Source organism: Lepidochelys olivacea, assembly GCF_965140295.1.
Source record: "Lepidochelys olivacea isolate rLepOli2 genome assembly, chromosome: 1".
Taxonomy (NCBI): Eukaryota; Metazoa; Chordata; order Testudines; family Cheloniidae; genus Lepidochelys; species Lepidochelys olivacea.
The window spans coordinates 250,442,282-250,468,426 of NC_140411.1; the positions used below are offsets into that span (position 1 = coordinate 250,442,282).

Consider the following 26,145-nt stretch of genomic DNA (forward strand, 5'->3'; position numbering starts at 1 on the left):
TGTGATTGGGGTCTTTGTACGTAACTAGATAGAGTAACATAACCAGTACAAATGTCAGGGGGTAGCCGTGTTAGTCTGTATCCACAAAAACAACAAGGAGTCTGATGGCACCTTAAAGACTATCAGATTTATTTGAACATAAGCTTTTGCAAGTAAAAAACCCACTTCTTCAGATGCATCCTTCAAAGAGAAACAGCAGAACTAAAATTCATTTGCAAATTTAACACCACTAATTTGGGCTTGAATAGGGACTGGGCGTGGCTGGCTCATTACAAAAGCAGCTTTGCCTCTCCTAGAATTGACACCTCCTCATCTATTGTTGGGAGTGGACTACATCCACCCTGATCGAATTGGCCCTGTCAACACCGGTTCTCCACTTGTGAGGTAACTCCCTTCTCTATGTGTCAGTATATTTATGTCTGCATCTGTAATTTTCACTCCATGCATCTGAAGAAGTGGGGTTTTTACCCACAAAAGCTTCTGCTCAAATAAATCTGTTAGTCTTTAAGGTGCCACCGGACTCCTTGTTGTTTTTATAACCAGTACAGTAAATAAATATCAAAAACAGGGGGAAATGAATATTTAGTATCTTTGTTTCCTTTTAAGATATGCAAGGATTTTCCTTGGTAAATATTTTACAGTCATTGACTGCCTTCGTATTAGTGGTGGGTTTGATCTGAGTGAATACATCTGCACAGGAAAAAACTCTAGCATAATGTTCTTGGATTAGCTAACAATCCGTGGAGAAACTCTTATGGGACTGCAGAAGGGAACAGTTTCCCCTTCCCACTTCGGAGTTCATGGGAAGAGTCAGAAATTAGAACTCAGTCCCACACCCCTCCCCCAATCCACTCCAAGGAATTTATCATATTCCCTCAATATAAAGGAACTAATTGCTTATTTTTCAGGCTATTAACCCCTGTGCAATGTGTAGATGACCCCCTGGCGTGTTCTCTAGTTGTTGCTGCTGCAAACACAGCAGGAAAGTATTTTGCTGCTGCTGCTCCTGCTAAATCTGTTGCCATATTTTCCGTGGCACAATATTTAGACAAAGCTCCCTCTTGTTCTTGTTTTTTTCAATAAAATAGGTAACTTCTGCTTTGCCAGTTTTCTCTTCAGAGCCCCCCTCAACTGAGTCATCTCTTTCAATGAATGACTCTTTGCTGTTTCTCAATCGTTCTTCTTTTCTATAAAGTTCTCTCCACAAAACAAACGACCACCCAGAAAACCCCCCTCACCTCTCACCATTGTTTCTGTTCAATCCAAGCTTCCCTCAGCCCTTCTCAGGAACATTTGCATTACAACAATCACTACCTGCCCTACAGCCACAGCCGGCAGCCGTGCAACCGTGCCAGTGCTAAGTCACTAGTGGAGGTCTCTGGGTGGGAGCAGGTTTGCATGCAGCTGTTGTAAAAGCCCCTAAGCGATGCTGGCTCAAAAAATGTGAAGTTTTGAAGAGCATTTCACAGGGTTGTTTGCATTTCACAGGGTTCAAAGTGGAACCATTTTTGAATTTTTTTTCTAATGTTTTGCAAACAATTTTTTTAATAGTTTCACAATTTCAAATTGTATATTTCTTCTGCCTCCTGCCCCCCTTTTTCACTTTTTGCCAGTGAGTGCAATACATTGAATATTATCCAGGGTTGTTGTGTGGGTATTTTGTTGGGTTATTTTGAGGGGGTAGGGGGGCTTTTCCTTTTTCCACCCTAATTTTTCAAAACTTCCTCAACTTTTGAAAAGCTACACAGTGGCAAAGTTACAGGGGTTTCGTTTTCCTCTTGCCACACTGTAATATTTCCAAAGCCAAATGTCTGTGTCTCCATATCACAAATTCTGGCTGGGCTGCATATCCATTATAGCCGCGCAGCATCAACCTCTCTCATGCACACCAGTTATCACTGGTTTCAGAGTAGCAGCCATGTTAGTCTGTATCCACAAAAAGAAAAGGAGTACTTGTGGCACCTTAGAGACTAACCAATTTATTTGAGCATAAGCTTTCGTGAGCTACAGCTCACTTCATCAGATGCATGCTCACAAAAACTTATGCTCAAATAAATTGGTTAGTCTCTAAGGTGCCACAAGCCCTCCTTTTCTTTTTGCGAATACAGACTAACACGGCTGCTACTCTGAACCTCAGTTTGAACAAGGATGGAATGTATACACAGTTCAACTTTTTAAAAAGTTAAGAATTGTGTATAAAAAAGCATACTATGGTTTGTTTACTCAGTTACTGGGTTCACGACTTGAAGTTGTGCATGCAAACTACAAGCAAAATATCTGCCTGGTTACTTGCATGCACAGTTACTAGTATGCAGAGGTACTAGAATTATTAGCATGCACAATTTGTCTTTGTAATTTTGAATATTTGTGCCATGATACTCTTAATTCTCTCGGGGCTGCATTGCAGATCATGGAGAAGGATGCACATCTTATTGCTGGAGCTCTGATGGACCACGACTGTCAATGACCTGGTGATAATTATAAAATTTAGACTGGCCATGACAAAGGGCACATAGGCTGCAAACACTATTAAAGGCGATGCTCCTGGCCAATGATAGTCCTTGATTAAATGCAGCTGGACCAATACGGTTAGCCAGCACCACTGTCTGAGTACAGTGGTGTTAATATATATGAGACAAACTGCTCTCTTAAAACCTGTTCCTTCTGTTTTGTTGATGGTTAGGCTTTGGAGCGCTATTGAGGCTGCTGTTTGTCACACAGCTCTTTTCATCAGCGTTTGCAGTGGAGCAACAGTGCCAACTAGTGGCTGCTTAGTTCAGTCTGAGAGCCGTGTAAAAACCCAGCCCCAATGACACTCATGAAAGATGCAGGGACTCTTGCGTTGCCGGGGCATACTTGCAATGGGGTAACAAAATACCCTGGTACTTGCTGGACAGTGACCTTGCTTTTTAGAAGCTGCTTCTCTTTTTGAGGTTCAGAGCAGCAGCCATGTTAGTCTGTATTCGCAAAAAGAAAAGGAGGGCTTGTGGCACCTTAGAGACTAACCAATTTATTTGAGCATAAGCTTTCGTGAGCATGCATCCGATGAAGTGAGCTGTAGCTCACGAAAGCTTATGCTCAAATAAATTGGTTAGTCTCTAAGGTGCCACAAGCCCTCCTTTTCTTTTCGGGGTGGTATTGTCCACTCTTTCCCCAAGAAAAGTTGAGCCCCTTTCCTGGGCAGATTTCATAAAGCAATGTAACACCTGGTACTTTGGTTATTTCATGGCTCTCTGCCTCCATTTGCTGTAATGACTCCTCTGCCCTCCCTCTCTCAGCAGTTGCTTGGAGGCAAGAAAGTCTCTTCCTTTTCTAGCCTACTGCTGTCTCAAAGAGAGGAGAAAGTGGCTCTGGGTATAACCCCCAGCTGAGAAGGAAAGTGGCTGTTGGATGGCATGAGGGTGACTCCAATGGCACAAAACTCTGAATTTGGAGGCAAATCTCACACTAACAAGTGGGAGAGAAGACAGCTTGGCATCTACACTCAGCAGGAGAGAGAAGCTTGGTCTGGGTTTTACTTTTCAGAAGAACCCATTTCAAAGGTTTACTGATCTATAAAGACAGGGGGCTGAATCTCAAGTGACAAGCAATTGAATCAACTGGTTGTGTACAATATTACTGTATTATAAAAGTTAATAAAGTGAGGTCTTTTCTGAAAGCTAACCACACACTGTTGATTAATATCATTGTGAAATATATGTATTAACACTGTATAAAGAATTATGGATACTCATTGGTATTAGGCGGTACAGTTTGCCCAGATAGGAGGGAATGTCACTGCTATATACCTGTCTCCTATGTAAAACTAAGCATGGTGGAATCAGAAACAATGGAAGCCCCATTTACAAAGAAATCATACAGGGAGATGGGAAGCCCAGAGGAAGGGGAAAACAGCATGAGGTCACCCAAGTTCATTGGACTTTGGGAGATATACGCTAGGACAGAAACCATCTTTGGCATCCATTCTAGAGAGACACAAGAGAACAGAGCCCCTGCAAGCTGAGAAAGAGGTGTCCTTCACTAAGTGGGGGGGTTTGAAGTCTGTGAAATTGAATATAGGTGAGAAACCTGCTTAGGCAAGTTTCAGAGTAGCAGCGGTGTTAGTCTGTACCCACAAAAAGAACAGGAGGACTTGTGGCACCTTAGAGACTGACCAATTTATTTGAGCATAAGCTTTCGTGAGTTATAGCTTACTTCATCGGGTGCATAAAGTGGAAAATACAGTGAGGAGATTTATATACACACAGACCATGAAAAAATGGGTGTTTATCATACACATTGTAAGGAGAATGATCACTTAAGATGAGCTTTTACCAGCAGGAGAGTGGGGTGGGGTGAGAGAAAGTCTTTTGAAGTGATAATCAAGGTGGGCCATTTCCAGTACATTTCCAGGAGTTAACAAGAACGTCAGAGGAACAGTGGGGTGGGGGGGGGAATAAACAAGGGGAAATAGTTTTACTTTGTATAATGACTCAACCACTCATATAAACTGCGAGAGGCTAATTAGTTAAGATGAACTATTATCAGCAGGAGAAAAAAACTTTTGTAGTGATAATCAAGATGGCCCATTTAAACAGTTGACAAGAAGGTGTGAGGATACTTAAATTAAGGAAATAGATTCAATATGTGTAATGACCCAGCCACTCCCAGTCTCTATTCAAACCCAGGTTAATGGTATCTAGTTTGCATATTAATTCAAGCTCAGCAGTTTCTCATTGGAGTCTGTTTTTGAAGTTTTTCTGTTGCAAAATTGCCACCCTTAAATCTTTTACTGAGTGGCCAGAGAGGTTGAAGTGTTCTCCTACCGGTTTTTGAATGTTATGCTTCCTGATGTCAGATTTGTGTCCATTTATTCTTTTGCGTAGAGACTGTCTGGTTTGGCCAATGGCAGAGGGGCATTGCTGGCACATAATGGCATATATCACATTGGTAGATGTGCAGGTGAATGAGCCCCTGATGGCGTGGCTAATGTGATTAGGTCCTATGATGGTGTCACTTGAATAAATATGTGGACAGAGTTGGCATCAGGCTTTGTTGCAAGGATAGGTTCCTGGGTTGGTGGTTTTGTTCTGTGGTGTGTGGTTGCTGATGAGTATTTGCTTCAGGTTGGGGGCCTGTCTGTAAGCGAGGACTGTCTCCCAAGATCTGAGAGAGTGAGGGATCATTTTTCAGGATAGGTTGTAAATCTCTGATGATGCGCTGGACAGGTTTTAGTTGGAGGCTGAAGGTGATGGCTAGTGGCGTTCTGTTAGTTTCTTTGTTGGGCCTGTCCTGTAGTAGGTAACTTCTGGGTACTCTTCTGGCTCTGTCAATCTGTTTTTTCACTTCAGCAGGTGTGTATTGTAGTTTTAAGAATGCTTGATAGAGATCTTGTAGGTGTTTGTCTCTGTCTGATTTAGGCAAGGATCTTTCATCTGAGAAGATAAGGGAAGCCAGCACCTTGTGCTTTTGTGGAAGGTCCTGACTGAAAGAAAGTCAGCCATGGCTGGGAAGAATGACTGGTGAGAGGAACCATCTTGAACAAAGCTTGTATCTTGCTAGATTAAGTTCTAGACTTTTATAAGTGTGTTTTGTTTTGTTTGTTTTACTTGTGACTCTTTCTGCCTTCATTCCTTGTACCTGAACTCACTAAATCTGATGTATCTTTTGTTAATAAATTTATTTCATTTTTACCACAAACCAACTCAGTGCTCGGGTTAAAGGGAAGGGTGTATTTGCCCCATTAAGTTAATAAGCTGTGATGTATTTTTGTTTCTTTAAAGGAGCAAATGAACCTTATTATTCCTCTGAAGTGGCCCGGAGAGGGCTGGACATTGCAGAGCACAGTGTTTGGGGAAAATTCCAGACTGGGAATGTGTTGGGGTCACCCTGCAAGTAGCAACCGAGTCTGGTGGAAACCAGAGAGCGGCTGCAGCGCTGTAAACAGGCTGCTGGGGTCAGAGTTGCGGAACTGGAGCTATCTAGCACACTAGATACTCAGGGTGTGACCTGCCTGCTGTTAGACTATATCTGAGTGGCCCAGGTTGGAAGCTGTGAGGCACTCAAGGTTACAGGGCAGGAGATGACACAACCCCTCACTGCTCTGGATTCCTTCCCCTCCACCCCCAAATGTGACAATGTACTCTTCCTTTTATAGCTCACTTGCTTCAGATGTTGTTGGTAGGTAAGGCTTGAAATCGATGGTGTCTCCTAGTTTACGGAGGGTTAGGATCATCACCACAGAAGTTTGCATTCAGCATCCTCTTAGCTTCAAAATTGCTGAGATGGAAAGCTGTTGACACAGTTTTTCATGGGTCTGAGCTGCCAGTAACAAAAGTAGTTTAATGCTTTCCCTCATGACCCCTTTGTCAAACCACCTGGTTTCTTTCTCCACTAAAGACAGTGGACAACCATCAACAATATTAAGGTATTGCATGGAAGATGCATGTACCTGATGCACAAATGGAAAATCAAGGATTTTCCACCATGTGAATGCAGAGACCTCCAAACCATCAAACACATTGTGAATAAGTGCCCCATCTTTTCATTCCCAGGAGGCATAGCAAAGGTCTATTCTGCATCTCCTGAAGTCCTCAAATAGATTTCAAACCTTTCTATTCACTTGTAAATGTTGCTATTTCCATATGAAAGCAGCAGCAGAAGAAATATCATTTGCTCTTACCAGCTAGGCCTATTGCAAGGTTTAGGCCAGAATTGTTCCTGGAATCTACCAAGGTACCCTAACAGAGGTAAACAGGGCATAACTAGGTGGAGGCACTTCCAACTGTTGTTCTTCCTATGAGAAGAGAGCTGCTGCAGATGGGTGGATAGAAGTTTCCCACCTCTCCAGCACCACTGCTGGGGCCTCCCCAGGATCTTCATTGTCCTCAAGAAAATCAGGCACCCAGTCAAGAGGTGAACACTTGCCTGCTCGTAGATGATCTGGAGAGAAGAGCGGGTTACAATAACTATGGATTTATTCACCATCTTTAGTTTTTTTTCACAGCTGCTGAATTTGGAGGAGTTTCTGAGACACCAAACTCCATATGACTCCCTCATCCAGCAATGTGGATGCAGAAGTGGGCAAAGTAAGAACTTCCAGAGGTGCAGAAAGCTCCAGGAACTAGATAGTTTACCTGACTTCTTGTATCCTGGTGATGTCAGACTGGCTTTCAATTTGCTGATTAGCTGATTCCTCTCAGTTCCTCCCCTTTCTCCCAATGTACCTTACTCACACTCTTTGCTTTTCATGCTCTTCTCCAGCTTCACACTCCTCTTTTCTCTCCTCACCTTCCCTTTCCTTCCCTTCCTGTGCAAGATCCCTCTCCTCCTTTTTTTGCCTTTTCTACTCCCTTGCTCCTAGTTAACTCCTCCTTTCCTACCTCAACCTCCAAACCCCATAATCCATTAGCCAAACAACTTGAATCACAAACAAAAAACAATTAGAAAAGACAAAACATTAGAGCTGATCAAAAAAGGAGAATTATTTTCCATGGAATTGTTTAAATGATGCAAAACATCGTTTTCTCATTCACGATTTTTTGTGAAATTTTCTTTTTCCAAATTAAATTAAAATTTTTCATTTAAATTTTCTAGTCAAAACCATTACCAAGGCTTTCTTTAGTTCCCCACTTCTCTTCCTTTTTTCCTACCAAAAAGGTGGGAAAGCACACAGTAAAAATCTGCAAAGCCACCATTTTCTTCTTTTCAAGTCCCTCCTCAAGTCCCATCTCTGCTGTGATGCATACAGGAAACTAAAATTTGGGAATGGTTTAGGCAGCTGCCATGTTGTGGTGCTTACTATTAAATGGCTCAGAATCATGCACACCTTATTACATCTGTTACCCTGTCTTTTCTACACAACAATTTAGCCTGCTTGTTTGTCTCATCTACCTGTTACATCTTGACTTTTAGATTGTCAGCTCTTGGACAGTGACTGCCATTTGCTATTTGTTTGTACAGGGCCTAACACAATGGGACCCACGCTGGGGGTGTGGCTTTGTGTGCTATATACAGTATAAATAGTAGATAGTGAGCTATTTGGAGCTGGGACCATCTCTTATGTGTTTGTACTGTGCCTAGCATACTATGGCCCCAATCTCCAGTAGAAAGAAAAGGAGTACTTGTGGCACCTTAGAGACTAACCAATTTATTTGAGCATAAGCTTTCGTGAGCTACAGCTCATTTGAGCATAAGCGTTTGTGAGCTACAGCTCACTCGTGAGCTGTAGCTCACGAAAGCTTATGCTCAAATAAATTGGTTAGTCTCTAAGGTGCCACAAGTACTCCTTTTCATTTTGCGAATACAGACTAACACGGCTGTTACTCTGAAATCTCCAGTAGGTGCTACTTTCTGATTAGGTAATGGATTTAAAAGGTTGCAGGTGAAGGGGGTACATACTTTTCTAGATTTGGGGAACTCTGTAGAACTGAATAGACAGTCTGAGACCTAAGACTGCAGTGTTTCCAACTCTTGTGATTTTTGGTGCATTATTTAAAGCCCCAGCTCCTGGAATCAAGAGATTGCAAGAGAATCTTAGCTTACTTTTTTTAAAATGAAAAGAGTCTCTAGCCATCTTGGTTACACAGAATAGTTAACAAATGTGAAGCAAGTGAAACCTAAAGGCTCAGAAACCAGAAAGCAAATAAAAAGAAACCAAAATGTTTAAAAAAAAACAAAAAACCGCTCATCATTTTGTGGGGTCATTTGACAAGCAGAGTCCAAACACCGCGAGGGAGAACAGGGGGCCTGCACCCCCAAGGAATAAGCAACTGTATCAACTGTTTGTATACAATGTTACTGTGTATGAAAATGTGTCAAGTAAAGTCTTTTGTGAAAACATGTAATATCCGGAACATGCTGGTCATTAGGAGATATATATCCAGGTTATGGTTACAAATGTATGTGGGTATATAGGACATTGTAATTGCAGCTGTGGTGCAACGGCAGCAGCACCTCCAAACAGGGTGGGTGAAGCAAGCAGGCAGGGAGGGGCGTCTCCCAAGCCAGCTGTTTACATGACACTGGCTCCAAGTAATGACCCATTGTCCAGCCAGAAAGACAATGGTGGACTATTAAAGTTAATGGAAAGACACTGGAAAGACACTGAAAAGAAAGCCCCAAGCTCAGAAAACTACAAAGGTGGGAGTTTTCTCCACCCTGAGTAACCATGAGTCATCAGGCCAGGAATAAGGGAGAGAAAAAAGGGAGGAAAAGCCTTATAAAAGCAGGCTTGTGTCTGAGGCTTGGCATCCAGAACTCAAGGCAGGGGCCTGTCTGAATGTTGGATCCTCTCTGGTACGCTGGGAACCTGTTTAGAGGCACTAGGTAACTTACATTAGAAAAGGGAATTTATCTCCTATAGAAGTGTAAAGCCTGAAGTTGCATCTTGATGTTTATGTTCTGTGTAAGTTGTACATGTTTCCTTTCCCTACTCTTTCATCTTTGAATCTGTGAGTTTTCTATTAAATTTTTTAAATTTATTTTTACCCCAAGCAGGTCTCTGGTGTGCAAATAGTATGGAATGTGTCCCTCAAGGTGAACTGATAAGGGGCGGAGGGGGCAGGTTTCACACCCTCAGGAGCAATGAACCAAAGGGGAAACATCCCAACGTCTGGTACTTAGGAACTCGGGGTGGATGGATTTGGGGGCACTCAGGGCTGGCAGGGTTGTTGGTGTTCCCTTCCAAAGCGTAACGAGGCTGTGGGAAGCCAGGGTGAGACCTTTGTGCGTGTGGGCTGGTTACTGGTGTCAGGGCCCTGAGCCATAGCAGCGGAGCTGGAGCTAGGCATAAGCAGACTAAGCACTTGCTTAGGGCCCTGAGCACCTCAAGGGAACCCCCCCTATTTGCTTTTTATTATAAGAACTTGCCTGTTTTAGTCTTGTGGGGGCCCCCCAAAATATTCTGGCTTAGAGTGCCCCCAATGGGCTAGCACTGGATCTGCATAGCAGCGTAGCATTAAGGCATCCAAAGTTACAGGACAGGTGGTGATAGAATCCCTTACTGGTCCGGAGGTCCCCAAAACATCACAGGCCTGACTTAACGATTTTTGAATACTTGGGGTTGGGAAGTTAGATAATAATTCTGGGTTTTCACAACTATTTCCATATTTATGTATCAAGACCTGATGGGGTTTATTTGCAGGAATTTTCCGAGGGGGGCTTTTTTATTAGATTATACTGTGCCCTGAGCGCCTTAGCAGAGGGGCACTTCACATACTATTTGCCTCCTTGTGGATTATTTAACATTAGCTCGGTGACAGACAATCTAATACACGGACAATCTAAGGCTCCAGAGCTATTTTTCAGGGCTACAGAGGTGGCTCTGATTTGCACAGGCTTGACAGAGATAGGAGAGCATCAGCCACATGAGTGCTCCTTGTGCTGTCTGGTATGTTGGCTTGATGGGTCTGTTTACTACTTATAGGTAAATACAAGTGCCTCTGACGAGGATAGACCTGTTTAACAACTCTACCAATGTACCTGGTTTGAAACATTTTAGTTATCATTCCAGCATATGTCCATAACTCTTAATACCTACCATGTACATACTTGATGCAAAATTATTAATGATCAGTGAGTTATTAGTTTTCAAATGATACCTCACAAGGCATATTTTGCACAAAGATTATCACAATACTGTGTAAGGTGTGAATACAGGGTTCCTTAGTGTCACACATGTCAATATCCAAAAGCTAGCAAGTTCTAGCTGGGGTTGTGATGCTCAAACGCTATGCATGGCAATGCTGACTTTAGTTTACTCCATGGCTGAGTACTGCACACCTGTTTGGGGAAGAAACTCGCACACAAACCTTCTCAATATCTAGCTAAATATGCCTGCGACACTTGTAACTGGCACCCTGAAGTCCGTGCTGCAGCCTTGGCCTTCAGTCCTCCCACTATCCGGCAAGAGAGGGCTACATTGCGCAAGTACAGGAAAGCTCTCACTAACCAAAAGCTCCTGTTCCACGACAACCTCATTCGCTCACCTCACGCTCACCTTAAGTCCTGCTGAACATTCTGGATGGCTTAAGAAGCTCTTCTGTCATCCACCTTCAACCCAGAAGATGCCTGGAGGCTACAATGGGCAGACTATGATGTAAACAACAAGCAACTCAAGAAAAGCATTAAACATCCAAGTGGGAGCCAAGAACAGCTTTACTTAGGGCACTTGTACGCTACAAAATTAAGTGGACCTAAGTTATGTCTAGGTACAGCCACTGCAGGAATGGAATTAGTTTTACACGTCCATACTACGCTCCTTGTGTTGGTGGTACGCGTCCTCACCAGGCACGCTTGCATCAATTTAACTGTCAGTGTGGGACCATTTCTGAAAGGCAGCTACAGTCGATGTAAGCAGTGCAGTGTCTACACTGACTCTGCATCAACCTTACAACATCAACTTAAGTGTCATGCCTCTCATGGGGGTGGAGTTATTAAGTCGGTGTAATGGGCAAGTTACATCAATGGGAGCTATGTTTTAGTGTAGACGCTTACAGTTAGGTCGATGTAAGCGGCCTTACGTCAACCTAACTCTGTAGTGTAGACCAGGCCTTAGAAGTAATAGAGCAAAATGTAATGATGATGCAACAGAATAAAATAGAGTAGCACAATGCTGTACTGATTGTGACAAGTCAATAGGTGGCATCACAACAGTTCAGCTAATGGTAACAACTTATAAACATTAAAGTAAATGTAACCACTACTCACTATAACTGAGGCTTATGTTAAAAACAAAACCAAACCCAAAACTTAAATGTACACGTTAATTTGGTTAACATTATACCATCTGAACCCCTCCAGTTGTGCTCACTCTCCTGCAGTTTTAAAATCCCAGACACTTCCTTGCAATGGCACGCTTGACGAATGGGAGTTCAAGGGAAACGCTAGGTATCTCTGAATTAGCAGAGGCAGTCCAGATAATAGGAGCGAGACACTTTCATATAGAGCAGGTTCAGACTGACACAGCAGTAGCTGGTAACAATCCTCGTCATCAAACAAAACCACCAGCACTAAGGTTTTCTTACAAGCTCGCTGGTCTTCACCTTGGCTAGCCTGTGATGAGATGTTGTCCCTAGTGCCATGGCTTGCACGCCAGCCCACCGAGGGACTTGATAGGGTCACCCCAAACAAGGAGGATCAACGCTGGGTACTCACGCTTTCCACAATTGTCTGTGGGCACAGCTCAGAATCCACCAGTGCAAGTGCAACCAGCACATTCTGGCTGCAGCTTTCAGTGGCTGGCTGCTGAGAAGGAGTCAAGGTGCTGAAGCTTGGGGCTAGCAGGCCTGCACGTACAGCCTGGCCTGCACCAATCATATGGTCTCAGCAGCGGCAGCTTGACAGCAGAGCCTTTCAAATCTCCAGCTCCCAACAAGGGCAACTGCCTCTAGGTCCAGTCCCATCAGACACTCAATTCTGTCAAGGCAGCACCACAGAGCTCTAGGCCCAGCTTCCTTTCTCTTCTCCAGCTTCCCTTAGCCAGCCCTGCCCTTCTGTCTCCCAGCCTATCAATGCAATCCCTGTAGGACCTCCTGATTTTCCACTTAACCCAGATACAGGATCCTGGAGCAAAGTTCAAAATGTCCCTCCTCCAAAAGGTGCCAAACATCACGGGGTTGTAGTCCTTGCAGAGTCTAGCCCAGTGCTGGGCAACCTGTGGTCCTGTGGGCTGCATGCGGCCTATCAGGGTAATCTGTTGGCAGACCTTGAAACAGTTTGTTTACATTGATCATCTGCAGGGATGGCCGTCCGCAGCTCCTAGTGGCTGTGGTTCACCGTTCCCAACCAATGGAAGCTGCGGGAAGCGGCGTGGGCCACAGGGACATGCTGGCCGCCACTTCCCACAGCTCCCATTGGCCGAGAACGGCAAACCGCAGCCACTGGGAGCTGCGGGCAGCCGTACTTGAGGACAATCAATGTAAATAAACTGTCTCGTGGTCCGTCAGTGGATTACCTTTATGGGTAGCGTGCGGGCCGCAGGTTGCCCACCACTAGGTTAGCCCATCCAATTCAATTGGACATAGTTGTAATCCTTTGAAGCCAATACACAGTACATAGAGGCCTAATCAAAACATCCCATCAAGGTTCAGAGGCCCCCATAACAGGAGGAGCCTGCACTAACAACATTTAACCATTCCACACCATATCACAGGTAGATTCTAGTCATGTGCAGTCTGTACTGTAAATCAAATCAGGAAACTTTGGCCAGCTAGAAAGTTGGAGTTTATCAAAGGAGTCTGACCAGGTGTTACTCTCTTACTCGTGAGGTTTCTTCCCCCAAGGCTTTCAGAGTGAAATCTAAAGCAGGCAGCTTGAAGTTGCTGCACAACTTGTATTTTATTAGGCTCAGGAGCATCAAACTCATTCCATGAAACTGAAACGTCAAACTTCAGGGACTATTTTGACAAGTGAAACCCCCATGATGGAAAAAATACCCCATACAGTCTTTTCATAGATCAGCACTGCAACTTTATCTGGCAGCTACAAGATGGCATTTGTACAGACAGATTCAGGACAGGCAGCACACTGATTATTACCTGAAAAGATCTCAAGCAATGTTGTAAATGCAGTGTTGCAAATTCTCACAATTTTATCGTGAGTCTTGAGATAAGTTGGTGGGGGTGTTTTTTTTAACTCCTAGCCCCTAAAGTCAAGTGGTTTTGTGAGTTTCTTTCTTTCTTTCTTGTAAGTTCTAGCCCACATGGTGTGATGCTGTATGATTGAATATGACCATTTATGTAATTGACATTGCCACTGTTACACAATTGCAACAAATCTTGTACTAAGTATGTCATGGAAGGTCTCAATGGAAAAGTTCTGAATTGCTAAGTGTGATTATCCTGTTTATACGCATGTATCATCTTTGTATCTGAAGTTATGAATATTGGCTGTGTACTGGTATCTTACATATATGTTGTATTCCTGGGTAACACCCACTGGATAGAATTTACATTAGGGCCAGACAGCTATGTGTTGATGGCCCATTAAGGCCTCTCAACTCACATTGGGCCATTGAAATTATCCATCCCGCCTAGTAAGCCTTTCTTGTGGATGCTTCAGAAAAAATATGCGCAATAGCTGCCTCTGTGAGTCATCAAAGCATATAAGGGCATGTGATATGCTCATGTGACCCTGGACTCCATCTTGGGCCAGTAATTTTCCATGAACCTGGGCTGTGGGCTTTGTTTGGGCCAGTAAAATTCCATGCACATGGGGAGAGGATATAAAAAGGCACCTGAGATACCTCCATTTTTTCTTCATTTGCTGCTTCTTTTCTCTGGACTGGATTTCTAACAAGGAAACTTTGAACCAGGACTGATGAGCCCCCCCCCCCTCCCCCCCACACCCCAATCTGTTTGAGTAATTCCAGAGAGACTTTTGCAAGCTTTTAGTTTCTTCCATCACTGCTTCAAACCTGGTATAAGGACTTTGCAATCACTAGTATGTATAGGATCTATTAATCATTTATAACACTCTTCTGTTCTTTTCTGATTAAACCTTTAGTGTTTAGTTACTAAAGGATTAGCATCAGTATGATTATTGCACAAGATCTGAGTTATATATTGACCTGGCAATGTGGCTGATCTCTTGGGAATGGAAGGACTCTATATATGACGAAATGGGTTTTCAGTAACCATTCATCATAAAATTCAGTGTGTGGGTGGTGAGCCAAGGGCTGGAATGCCTAAGGAGATCCTGTTTTTGGCTTGTTGGTAACCAGTGTGGTGCTACAGAAGTTCACTTTGATAGTGGCTTGGTAGAGTCTAATGATAGAATATCCACCAGTTTGGGGCAAGTCTGCCCCATTTCTCAGCAGTCTGCCCTGAATTTGGCATCCCCAGCTGTGACTCACTGAGGCATGGTGGCTCACGGTTTCGGAGAAAAGCTTGAAAATGTGACCCAAATGCACCCAAAAAGCTCAGAAATCAGAAGGCAAATTAAGAGAGCCTACTTTTTTGTTTATAAATCTTTTAATTTTTTTTAAAGTAAACCTCATGATGTTTGAATGCCCCAGGTTGACAATATTGTAACTCTGATCATACCCTCCAATTCCTTATGTGTAAAATCTTCTTAGACATACACAGTGATATATATAACACACCCACCCAACCCCACCACATAAACTTCTCCAACAGACTGGGAAGGAGGGATGGAAGAGAGAGGCAGTTGTTTCTATTTTTGAATACTTGGGAAGTGTTCAGATCCTATGCTGATGGTGGCTATATAAGCACCTTCATGGGACTTTGGGCTAAAGCTATTTCTCGCTGAAATTAACTGACTTTTGCCCCAAATTCTACTGCCTAAACAGAATACCAGTGCAGCTGCTGTGAATTCAGAGTCTTGCAGTGCAGTTTCATGGGGAAGGTTTGGCATCCAGATTTCTTAGTAAATTCTGTCGTAACTACTTCTCTGTCAGAGCCCCTCTGGTAGACTTAGTTGTTAGAGCGCTACTACTGTGTGCAGTCAAATAAAGCTACGACAGATCCATCTCACCCTATAAATTTCACTCCGCTTTCACAAAGCACCAGGAGATGGAAACAGTGCCCAACTAATCCAGTAATCCCCGTACAATATCTAGCAGCCTTATGATCTCTGGTACACAATAGAGCTGACCCATCCCCTTGCTGTGATACCATATGTTCAAGAACAGGAAAATGAATGTGAGCAGTAAATTCCCAAAAAGAAAAGGAGTACTTGTGGCACCTTAGAGACTAACCAATTTATTTGAGCATGAGCTTTCGTGAGCTACAGCTCACTTCATCGGATGCATACCGTGGAAACTGCAGCAGACTTTATATACACACAGAGAATATGAAACAATACCTCCTCCCACCCCACTGTCCTGCTGGTAATAGCTTATCTAAAGTGATCATCAGGTTGGGCCATTTCCAGCACAAATCCAGGTTTTCTCACCCTCCACCCCCCCCACACAAATTCACAGTGAATTTGTGGGGGGGGGTGGAGGGTGAGAAAACCTGGATTTGTGCTGGAAATGGCCCAACCTGATGATCACTTTAGATAAGCTATTACCAGCAGGACAGTGGGGTGGGAGGAGGTATTGTTTCATATTCTCTGTGTGTATATAAAGTCTGCTGCAGTTTCCACGGTATGCATCCGATGAAGTGAGCTGTAGCTCACGAAAGCTCATGCTCAAATAAATTGGTTAGTCTCTAAGGTGCCACAAGTACTCCTTTTCTTTTTGCGAATACAGACTAACACGGCTGTTACTCTGAAACCAGTAAATTCCCAGTGAGTTTAGGCTTATGCAGGGATGATTCCACTGTAATACTTTGTAACCACAGAAGCCTGGTAACATGGGGGTGGGGGGTACGCGCAGATGGGCCATGGGCCATTGAGTTGGGGGAGCTGTGACAATGCTCTGCCAGGAATGTGTGTATATGGTTCCAGGCATGTTCATGATACTTGATGGAAAGGAAAAGAAGGTGGTTTGTTTTAAACATCTCTCTCTCTCTCTCAGCTTTGTTATGTATGATGGGACCGAAACCAACTTCTGCTGTAGGCGAATGATGAATTTCAGTTGTCTCCCAAGAAAAGGGAAGATAGAATCAGGAAAGAGGGAGAGAAAAAAAGAAAGAAGCTGTTGCTGGAGACAGAAAGCAGGGTTGGGAAAAAGCACAGGAACACTCTCTGGGCCCAGGGAGCAAGGGGTAAGCTCCAGCTGAGCTTCTCACTCCTCTCACACAGATGCTCAGAGGAAGGTAGAAAGACAGTAGAACACAAAGCAGGCTCAACAGTGGTGGCTGGCAGTGAATAGCCCTGGAAAATTATGCTGCTGCATGGATACTCTGATAGCAAGCTTGCTGATGGTGAGTGAGCCAGAATAAAAACCTGCTTCCTCCTCCTCCTCCTCAGTTTGAATTAGTTCTGCAGTGCTAAAGGGAGCACAATTTCGCCTGAACTTATGTGAATCAATAAAGTAGCATTTCACAATCTGCGGGGAGGGAAACCAGGTTTGTTTGGAAAGCCACAGAGCAAAGCACAGGAACAATGGGAGATAACAACACAGCATGTCCCTTTTCAGAGGACAACTGCACCCGTCAACCTTTCTAATGTTAATAGCTGGGTCTGAAATACAATGACACGAATCATCTGAATCAAGGGTTCAGAGTAGCAGCCGTGTTAGTCTGTATTCGCAAGTACTCCTTTTCTTTCATCTGAATCAAGGTATTATTTACCACTTCTAAGCACCTTTCATCTGAAGATCTCAGTGTAATTTTGCAAACGCTAATGAACCTCCCTACAGCTCCCTGTGGGGTAGTTAAGTACCCACAATTTACAGATGGGGAAACAGACAGAAAGAGGGAAGGTGACTTGCCCACTGGCAGATTCAGGAACCCAATTCTGGAGTCCTAACTCCTAGTTCAGTGCTCAAATATCTATGTCATGCTCCCTTTCAACACGATAAACAAGTAAAACAAAGGTTGAAGTTGGGATCCCAAATGATGGCCAGGTCATCCCTGGGCCCGTGCTGCTTCCCGCAGCCCCCATTGGTCTGGAGCAGCGAACCACAGCCAGTGGGTGCTGCGATCGGCTGAACCTGCGGACGTGGCAGGTAAACAAACTGGCCTGGTCCGCCAGGGGGCTTACCTTGGCAGGCCGCATGCCAAAGGTTGCCGATCCCAGCTAGAGAGCTGTATCGGCATAACTACATCGCTCAGGGGTATGAAAAATCCACACCCCTGAGCGACGCAGTTATACCGACCTAATCCCATACATAGACAGCGCTATGTTGACATAGAATCATAGAATAACAGAGTTGGAAGGGACCTCTGGAAGCCATCTAGTCAACCCCCTGCCCAGAGCAGGACCAATCCCAACTAAATCATCCCAGCCAGGGCTTTGTCAAGCCTGACCTTAAAAACTTCTAAGGAAGGGGATTCCACCACCTCCCTAGGTAACACATTCCAGTGTTTCACCACCCTCCTAGTGAAAAAGTTTTTCCTAATATCCAACCTAAAACTCCCGCACTGCAACTTGAGACCATTACTCCTTGTCCTGTCCTCTGCTATCACTGAGAATAGTCTAGATCCATCCTCTTTGGATCCACCTTTCAGGTAGTTAAAAGCAGCTATGAAATCCCCCCTCATTCTTCTCTTCCGTAGACTAAACAATCCCAGCTCCCTCAGCCTCTCCTCATAAGTCATGTGTTCCAGACCCCTAATAATTTTTGTTGCCCTTCGCTGGACTCTCTCCAATTTCTCCACATCCTTCTTGTAGTGTGGGGCCCAAAACTGGACACAGTACTCCAGATGAGGCCGCACCAGTGTCGAATAGAGAGGGACAATCACGTCCCTCGATCTGCTGGCAGTGCCCCTACTTATACGCCCCAAAATGCTATTGGCCTTCTTGGCAACAAGGGCACACTGTACATAGCTACCACCTCTCAGAGAGCTGGATTAACTACACCAATGAGAGCCGCTCTCCCCTCAGCACAGTAGTGTCTTCACTAAAGCACTACAGCAGTGCCGCTGTGCCACTGTTGCACTGTACGTGAAGACAAGCCCTAAATCCGTTTTTAAACTAAGCTAAATTCGACTGGTGCAACTCTTGTGTGTAGGCAAGCCCACAAACGTGCATCACATTAACCCACAAACGTGCATCACATTAACCTAATTAGTTTAAAAAAAAAATACTACCTTAATTAAAATAGTGTCTGTTCATGTGGGGAACCAGGCCTAAATACTGAAGAAAATATCTTGCTGACTGCACTGGTTTTAATGGTGAATCATTCACCTGGCCTCCAGAAGAGGTGTGCTTAAAAGAACAAGTTCCAAAAACTACTTTGTTTCATCTGTTTGGTTTTTGTAAATTTTGTTAAAAGTTGGCAGTTTTTAGAAGTTCGTATTGATTTTTCGCTGTTTTTGTCTCTGTCACCCTCTCCCCTCTCCTTACCGCCTAACTGCTCCAATTTGGATTTCCTGCCATGCCAATATCTGAGAAAAGCCCCTTAAGACGCAATGTGATCTAGTGGATAGAGCACTAGACTAGGGCTGGGGGGACCAGGGTTCTTTTCCTGGCTCAACCCCTTACCTGTTGTGTGACTGTGGGCAAGTCACGTCTCTCCTCCGTGCCTCTGTTTCCCCACCTAAAAATAGAGCTAATGATACTGACCTCCTTTGTAAAGCTCTTTGAAACCTATTTATGAAGAGATAGGTATAAGTATTATCTTATATAATGAAGGTTATAGCTATGTATTATTATTATTATTATACCCCACCTCAACAGCCACCCAGCCTTGGAGCACAGAGAAGTCTCCCTATTTTGTCCTTTCTTTGCCAGCTGCTGGTGAGCCAGGGCCAGCCCCATATTTCTCAATATGCCATGGCCCAGATTTGGGACACATATTATTATTATTATTATTATTATTCACTGAGGAATATTCACTGAGGAAATATTATTCACTGAGGAAATATGAAATGTTGTGAGACTGATACCCTCAGCTATAATCTCTCTATAACCTCAGTGTCCTTATTCTTTATTTCTTATGTAACTAATAGAGCTTTTTAAAAAAAACTGTCAAAACATTTTTGGTTTTTTTGGTTTTTTGGTTTTTTAACCAGAATGTACATTTCTGCGGGGAATTTCATTGCAATTTTCAATAATTGGTATTTAAGAAAAAATGTTTTGTTTTGCTTTTCAATAAAAGCCTTCTGTCTTTGTTTTCTGAAAACAAAAAACGCTTACCAACAACTCAAACATTTTACTGAAATTGTTTTTTGAAAACTGAATCTTTCTTCAGTTGAAAAAAAAAATGAAAAATGCATGTGGGAACTTTGGGGAAAAAACAAATATTTGGCAACATTTCCAGTGGAAAAGTAATTGGCATTTGTGATCAGCTCTAGTAAATAACTTTGAAGAGGGAAGTGAGAAAACACCAAATTTGTGTGGAATGCAGGTAACTTTGGGACTAAAATGAGTGAAGTCCCTAAAAATGAGGGACACTTCAGAGTTGTGTGTCCATTTCACATCTTCAATAGCTCTGCTTGTGTGATGTCATCTTTCCTAGAGTAGTCATGTGCACAGCCTTCTCGGCTGCTCTGCCAGCTACCTGTAGGCAAACTGAAAGTCTGCCAGAGGTAGGAGTTCAGGCAGCTTGCGGGGCAGGAGTGGGGGTAGGGAGGGTTTTTGTGATGGAGGCAGCGTGACTTCAGGCACTCTGAATTATAAAAAGCTGAGCTTGTCTAGAACAGGTAACTTTGGTTTTCTGTTCTTCAACATTAGCATGCAGGGTGAGTGGGGAAAGAGCTACACGTCCAAACTACAGTACTGTACTTATTGAGGAGGAATGACCAGAAAGAGCTCTAATGAGGAATCCTGCCTCCTTGCTGTGTGAGTGTGCTGTGGATGAGGGGGTGAAAATGCTCTCTCTCCCTCTTTCTCTAGTGCATTTGAACAACATAGGTAAGGCCCTACCAAAGTCAGGGTCCATTTTGGTCAATTTCATAGTCATAGAAATTTTAAAATGATAAATGTCATGATTTCAGCTATTTTAATCTGAAATTTCACAGTGGTGTAACTGTAGGGGTCCTGACTCAAAAAGGAGTTGTGGGGCAGGAGGGGTCGCAAGGTTATTGTAGGGGGGTTGTGGTACTGCTACCCTGACTTCTGCCCTGCTGCTGGCAGCGGCACTATCTTCAGAGCAAGGCAGCTGGAGAGCGGTGGCTGCTGGCCAGGAACCCAGTTCTGAAGGCAGAGCTGCCGCCAGCAGCAGTGCAGAAGTAAGGATGACCTGGTGTGGTGTTGTCACCCTTACTTCTGCGCTGCTGCCTGCAGATCTGGGCCCTCCGTCAGCAGCCGTCACTCTCCGGCCGCCCAGCTCTGAAGGCAGCAACGCAGAACTAAGGGTGGCCTGGTATGATATTGCCACCCTTTCTTCTGCACTGCTGTTGGCGAGGCACTGCCTTCAGAGCTGGTTGGCCGGCCAACAGCCGCCACTCTCCTGCCACCCAGCTCTGAAGGCAGCACAGAAGTAAGGGTGACAATAACACGACCCCCCTAAAATAATTTTGTGACCCCCCCCCCGAAACTCCCTTTTTGGTCAGGACCCCCAATTTGAGAAACGCTGGTCTCCCCCCGTGAAATCCATATAGTATAGGGTAAAAGCACAAAAGATCAGATTTCGCAGCGGGAGATCAGATTTCACAGTCCATGATGCATTTTTCATGGCTGTGAATTTGGTAGGGCCCTAAACATAGGGAAAGATTTGGTCCCTGTGCAGGTTAAAGCCACATTTTTTATTTTTTATTTTTAATGCATCCCTTTTGGTGGAAAACTCAACTTTTCCGTTTCCAATTTAAGGCCTAGTCTAGAATGATGTCAGAGGGGAGGAAGGGGAGGAATCCTCAGGGTTGGGACTTGGGAGCAGACTAGTTACCAGTGGTTCATCTATCAGTGTGAACGAATTTTTGCAGGCCAGTGTAATATCAAGCATATTTTTAGGCAAAGTGGATTCTGATTTTTACTTCTGCACATGTGTGAACTCCTAATGTATGTATTTCTCTGAATAAAAGGCTTCATTGTCCATTACTACTAATGGTACTAGGATAGCACTCAGTCCTTTACTGTGTGGATGGTTTTATTAATTTTGAGGAAGGGTTAATAGAATTGAGCATTTCCAATCTTGAGAAAAGGAGAAGAGCAGACATAGCTATCGGGATATAGGCCTGGGCCTAATAAGGAAGGGCAATCCATTATTTCAGTTCTCAGTGAGGACTGAACAATAAGTAATATGTCGTCTCTGGTGCAATGTAAACTAAACTTTACCATGAGGAAAATCTTGCTTGCTAAACCAATGGTTCAGGAGGTTGTCGAATTACATTCATTGGAGTTTTAGGACTAGAGCTGAATCTGTTGCGTTGGTTTAGGATTAGTGAAACCTGTCCTGCTGTGATGCAGGGAGTAGAAGAACCACTAGGTGGCACTTCTAACCCAAAGCATTTAAATGTTTTTCTTTTTTGTAGGATTTTTTTTCTCCGGTCTCTTAATATGGTATTTTAGGAATATATAATGTAGCCCTCAAATAATTGGCAACAATATACTGAGCAGCATAAAGAAACCAGTGTAGAAATTAACCATCAGATTTAAAAGAATTGCTGTAGGGGGAAAATGCTGCATATTCTGGTTTTAAAATGTAGGGAAATTCCTTGTGTAGTGATAAGTAATTTTCATCTAACTTTCTAGTGAAGGAGGAAACCCCTTTGTTATCCCCATACAGTGAATATGTTTCTATGTGTCCACGTCATTGACAATTACTGTAGCCCATAAGATTCTGTCACACCTGATTCTGTGGCCGATGGATCTGCAGCAGAAAATTTAAAAGTCTGTGGCCTATTTTTCCAGAACTTGATAACAGTTAATAACAAAAGAGCACAGACAGAAATAATAAGGTAACTTTTTTTGCTTTACTTCTGTAAAAACTTTGTCCCTTATTCCCCCCTTTGCATGCTGTGATTGTCTTAGTCTGCAAGCTGTCTTGGAAGGGAGGATGTCTTCCCTGTTTGGACAACACCTAGCATGTTGTGTGTGTTACTGTAATGCAAATAATAATTGAACTTGTGTATCCTGTTGCTCACTGTGTTTCTATTGTGGTAAGTGACTGTGTTAAATAATGGTGTTATCTTACTCAACAGATTGTTGTGTATTGAGAGTTATGTCTGCTAGCTTGAATGACAAAAATGAGGTTTTGCAGCATTAATCCTTTTAAAATTACAGGTGCCAATGGCTAAGGGAGTGATTTAGGATTCTATTCCTTCTTGTGCGTCAACAGAATTGCATTGTACATTCCAATCTAAGTCCTGGTCTACACTAAAAAATATGTCTCCCAGGGTGTGAAAAATCCACAGCCAACCTAACCCCTGGTGTGGAGAGTGAGGTCAACAGAAGAATTCTTCCATCCACCTAGCTATCACCTCTTGGGGAGCTGGATTACCTCCTCCAGTGGAAGAACCCCACTAATTGGCATAGGTAGTGTCTACACTGAAGCGCCACAATGGAGCTGCAGCTGTGCCACTGTAGCATTGCAAGTGTTGACAAGCCCTAAGAATTCTTTACAAAGCGACATCTGTGCAAATCTACTGCAGACAAAGGGTTTGCACAGGCATAATTGGCATGGCAGTTTGGCATCATCAGAATCTTTATTACTGGTGATGATGCATGAGAAGAAAAACCCAGCTTGATTCTCAGATCCCAGGCTGAATGTCAATAGGAAAAAAAGTACTTGTTAGCTAAGCATATTTGATACTGAGCCTTTCTAAAACACAAACATGGAACCCTGCCAACACCATTGTTATATACATTAGTGTTAACAGACCATTCTACCTTGAATGGTCCCTTACAATATGTGCTAACTATTTATGCTAAACAATCTGTTCCACCTTGAATTTAGCTGTGATGCTGGGAGTAACTTTCCCAGACCTGAAGAAGAGCTCTCTGTGTGTGGCTCCTAAGCTCCTCTCTCTCCCCAACAGTAGTTGTTCCAGTAAAAGATATTATCTCACCTACCCTGTCTCTCTAATACCATTTTCACGCATTTTTCAGACTAGAGCCTCCCTTTCAAGTAGCCTTTATAGTTTTCTGCTATAGAATTAGTGCTATGTTATTGACTGAATAGGATTTTCATAAAAAATTGACAATGGCCTAACTGTTTTCACTGAAATCAGTATGTGCTGCCCTTCCGGGTCATGTCTTCAGAGAGTTTTCTTTTCGGTTTACTGATTTAAAAATGAATTTTTATTAACATATTGCAGTGACAGTGATGTTGTCACAAAAGTTTGAGCTGAATGACAGTAAAATCTGTCTGTAGTGGTAACTCAAGGGACCAAAAAAAAATTTCCTTAGCAGAAGTGGTCTTATAAAGCTGGAGGAGAACTGTAGTCTGTTTGGATGGACTCTTTACACAGAACATTGTCTAACAGGGTTTCTTTTTTGAACCAATTACATTGTTTGCTCATTTTCATGCATCAGCAGAACTACCAAGTACATTCTGATTATAGAACCTTCTCTTCTGGTGATGTGATAGCTGGGAATGATATTTTATCATGTGAAACAGAGAAACCACAGTTAACATTGTAGACCCCAGAATTAGCTTGCAATGCTAACAATTCACAAGCATCCTTTTATGAATTATCAGCCTAAACTGAGCTAATTTGATAGGAAAGTCAGTGGAGAATAAAAGAGGCACCGTGAGAGTTTTAATTTGGTCTCCTCTCTTTCTTTAACAAGTTCATAACCACATTTTAATTATAGATGTAAAAAAGAACTGAACTTACTACCATACTAATCAAAGTGGGTGTCACATTTGCCTCTGTGGTGAATTTCCCATGCTTTCCAGTGTGAATGGGAGGAAGGCAAAGCAGTGCTCACTTTAAACTGGAATTTTTTTCCCACTACCTTGCAAAAAGGATTCATTGTATTTTGATTAATCCATGCTTGGTCCACCTCAAAGGTTTCCATGGAGACAGGATTTTTTTTTTCTGGATGGCAACTGTTAGGCTCAGGAAAGTTAGCTCAGCTCCACACAAAACCACTCAAGCTCCCAAAGAACCATTTGTTTGAAGTGTAATGTGCATAAACAGAACTCCCAAATTCCTTCTCAGTATTATTGTTGTCAGTGCTAATAGAGTGCTGTTTTCTTAATGATCCACAATGATGCCCTTTCACTTCTCTCAGAGAAGAGGAGAATAATCTGAATATTCTGTTTCATTGGAAGGAATCACTGTCTTGGTTCAGAAAAACTAGGCTCCAAAGCTACAAAAACTGAATGGTAACAGTTCTGAAGTGAGAATCTCAACTAGGCTAGGGCCAAAATATGACTGGCTAAAAGACTGTTACATTTTAGCTGACATTGTCCTGCTGATTGCCAGTGACCAAAAAATTGCCATTTTAGTGTCACCAAATATTTTTTTAAAGGGGAAAAAAAATCTCTTACTGCATACATGCGTGTTTTGAATGGCTTCTGAGGAGCAGAGACCCACACTGACACTGAACATTTCACCAATATTATTTATTTATTTATTTATTTGAGTGGGCAAAAACATGCCAATTTTTGGGAAAAGTAGCATTTTGTCAAAATTCACCACAATTTAGGTTTGTTTGTTTTTAAAAAACAGCTTTTTTCCCCCCAGTTTTTCAAAAACAGTTTTCAATTTTAAAAACATTAAGGTTTTTAGGAAGTGTGACAGACCCAGATCAGTTGGGTACAGGAGTCTGGTAAAAGGAAAACACACTTGATGAATACTTTTCTGTTTCCTGAATGACCAGGGCAGGAGCTACCCCAGAGCAGTCAGGAAGGTGCTAGAAGCAATTAAGTCAGGCAGACTCCATAAGACACCTGAAACCAATTAAGAACTGATTAGAAGCAATCAAGGGAACAGGCTAATCAGATCACCTGAAGCCCATTTAGAACTAGCTGGGGCTAGGTTAAAAGGAAGCCCCTTCAGCAAGGCAGGCTGGTAGGAGCTGGGAACAGGAAGGTGTGTTGTGGGAGGACTGGGAGAAAGATAGTTTGTAGTAAAAGAGCTGGGAGAATACACATGGTCAGGTACCTAGGAGGGGCCTTTTGGGAAAGTAGCCTGAGGAAGGGCTATAGCTCCGGCAGTATAGGAAAACTACCTGTTTCTACTGCCAATTAGGGTTCCTGGGCTGGAACCTGGAGAAGAGGGTGGGCCCAGGTTCTTCCCCCACACACACACAAATGCTCACTGAGAGGGAAGACGGACTAAAGTAGGTTCTTACGCCAAACCCATTGACTGGCCGATCATGAAGGTGACTCAGTAAGCTGTCTCCCTTGCCTCTAGGAGGGGGGAGAGGCTACACTCAGGGTCACAGCAAACCTCTGAGGCAAACTCTAACTGCCTAAAAAAAAGGAGTACTTGTGGTACCTTAGAGACTAACACATTTATTGGAGCATAAGCTTTTGTGAGCTATGATGAAGTGAGCTATAGCTCATGAAAGCTTATGGTCAAATCTATTAGTCTCTAAGGTGCCACAAGTCCTCCTTTTCTTTTTGCAGATACAGACCAACATGGCTGCTACTCTGAAATCTAACTGCCTAGAAGCACAGGACTCCCTGAGGCAAAGCTGGCACTCTGCAACAGAAGTTAGTTTTCAAAATCCCCAAAACAATTTTTTTTTTTTAAACCAAGA

The 26,145-nt window shown here is 43.2% G+C and overlaps 1 long non-coding RNA gene across 1 annotated transcript in view; it reads left to right on the plus strand.

Moving 5' to 3' along the window:
• The window catches only part of LOC311514738, a 56,212-nt gene extending 48,774 nt beyond the window's left edge, over positions 1 to 7,438 (plus strand). Inside the window, exon 4 of the long non-coding RNA XR_014709929.1 lies at positions 6,986 to 7,438. This is a non-coding gene — a long non-coding RNA (uncharacterized lncRNA). The remainder of the gene's footprint in view (positions 1 to 6,985) is intronic.
• Positions 7,439 to 26,145: the final 18,707 nt, after the last annotated feature.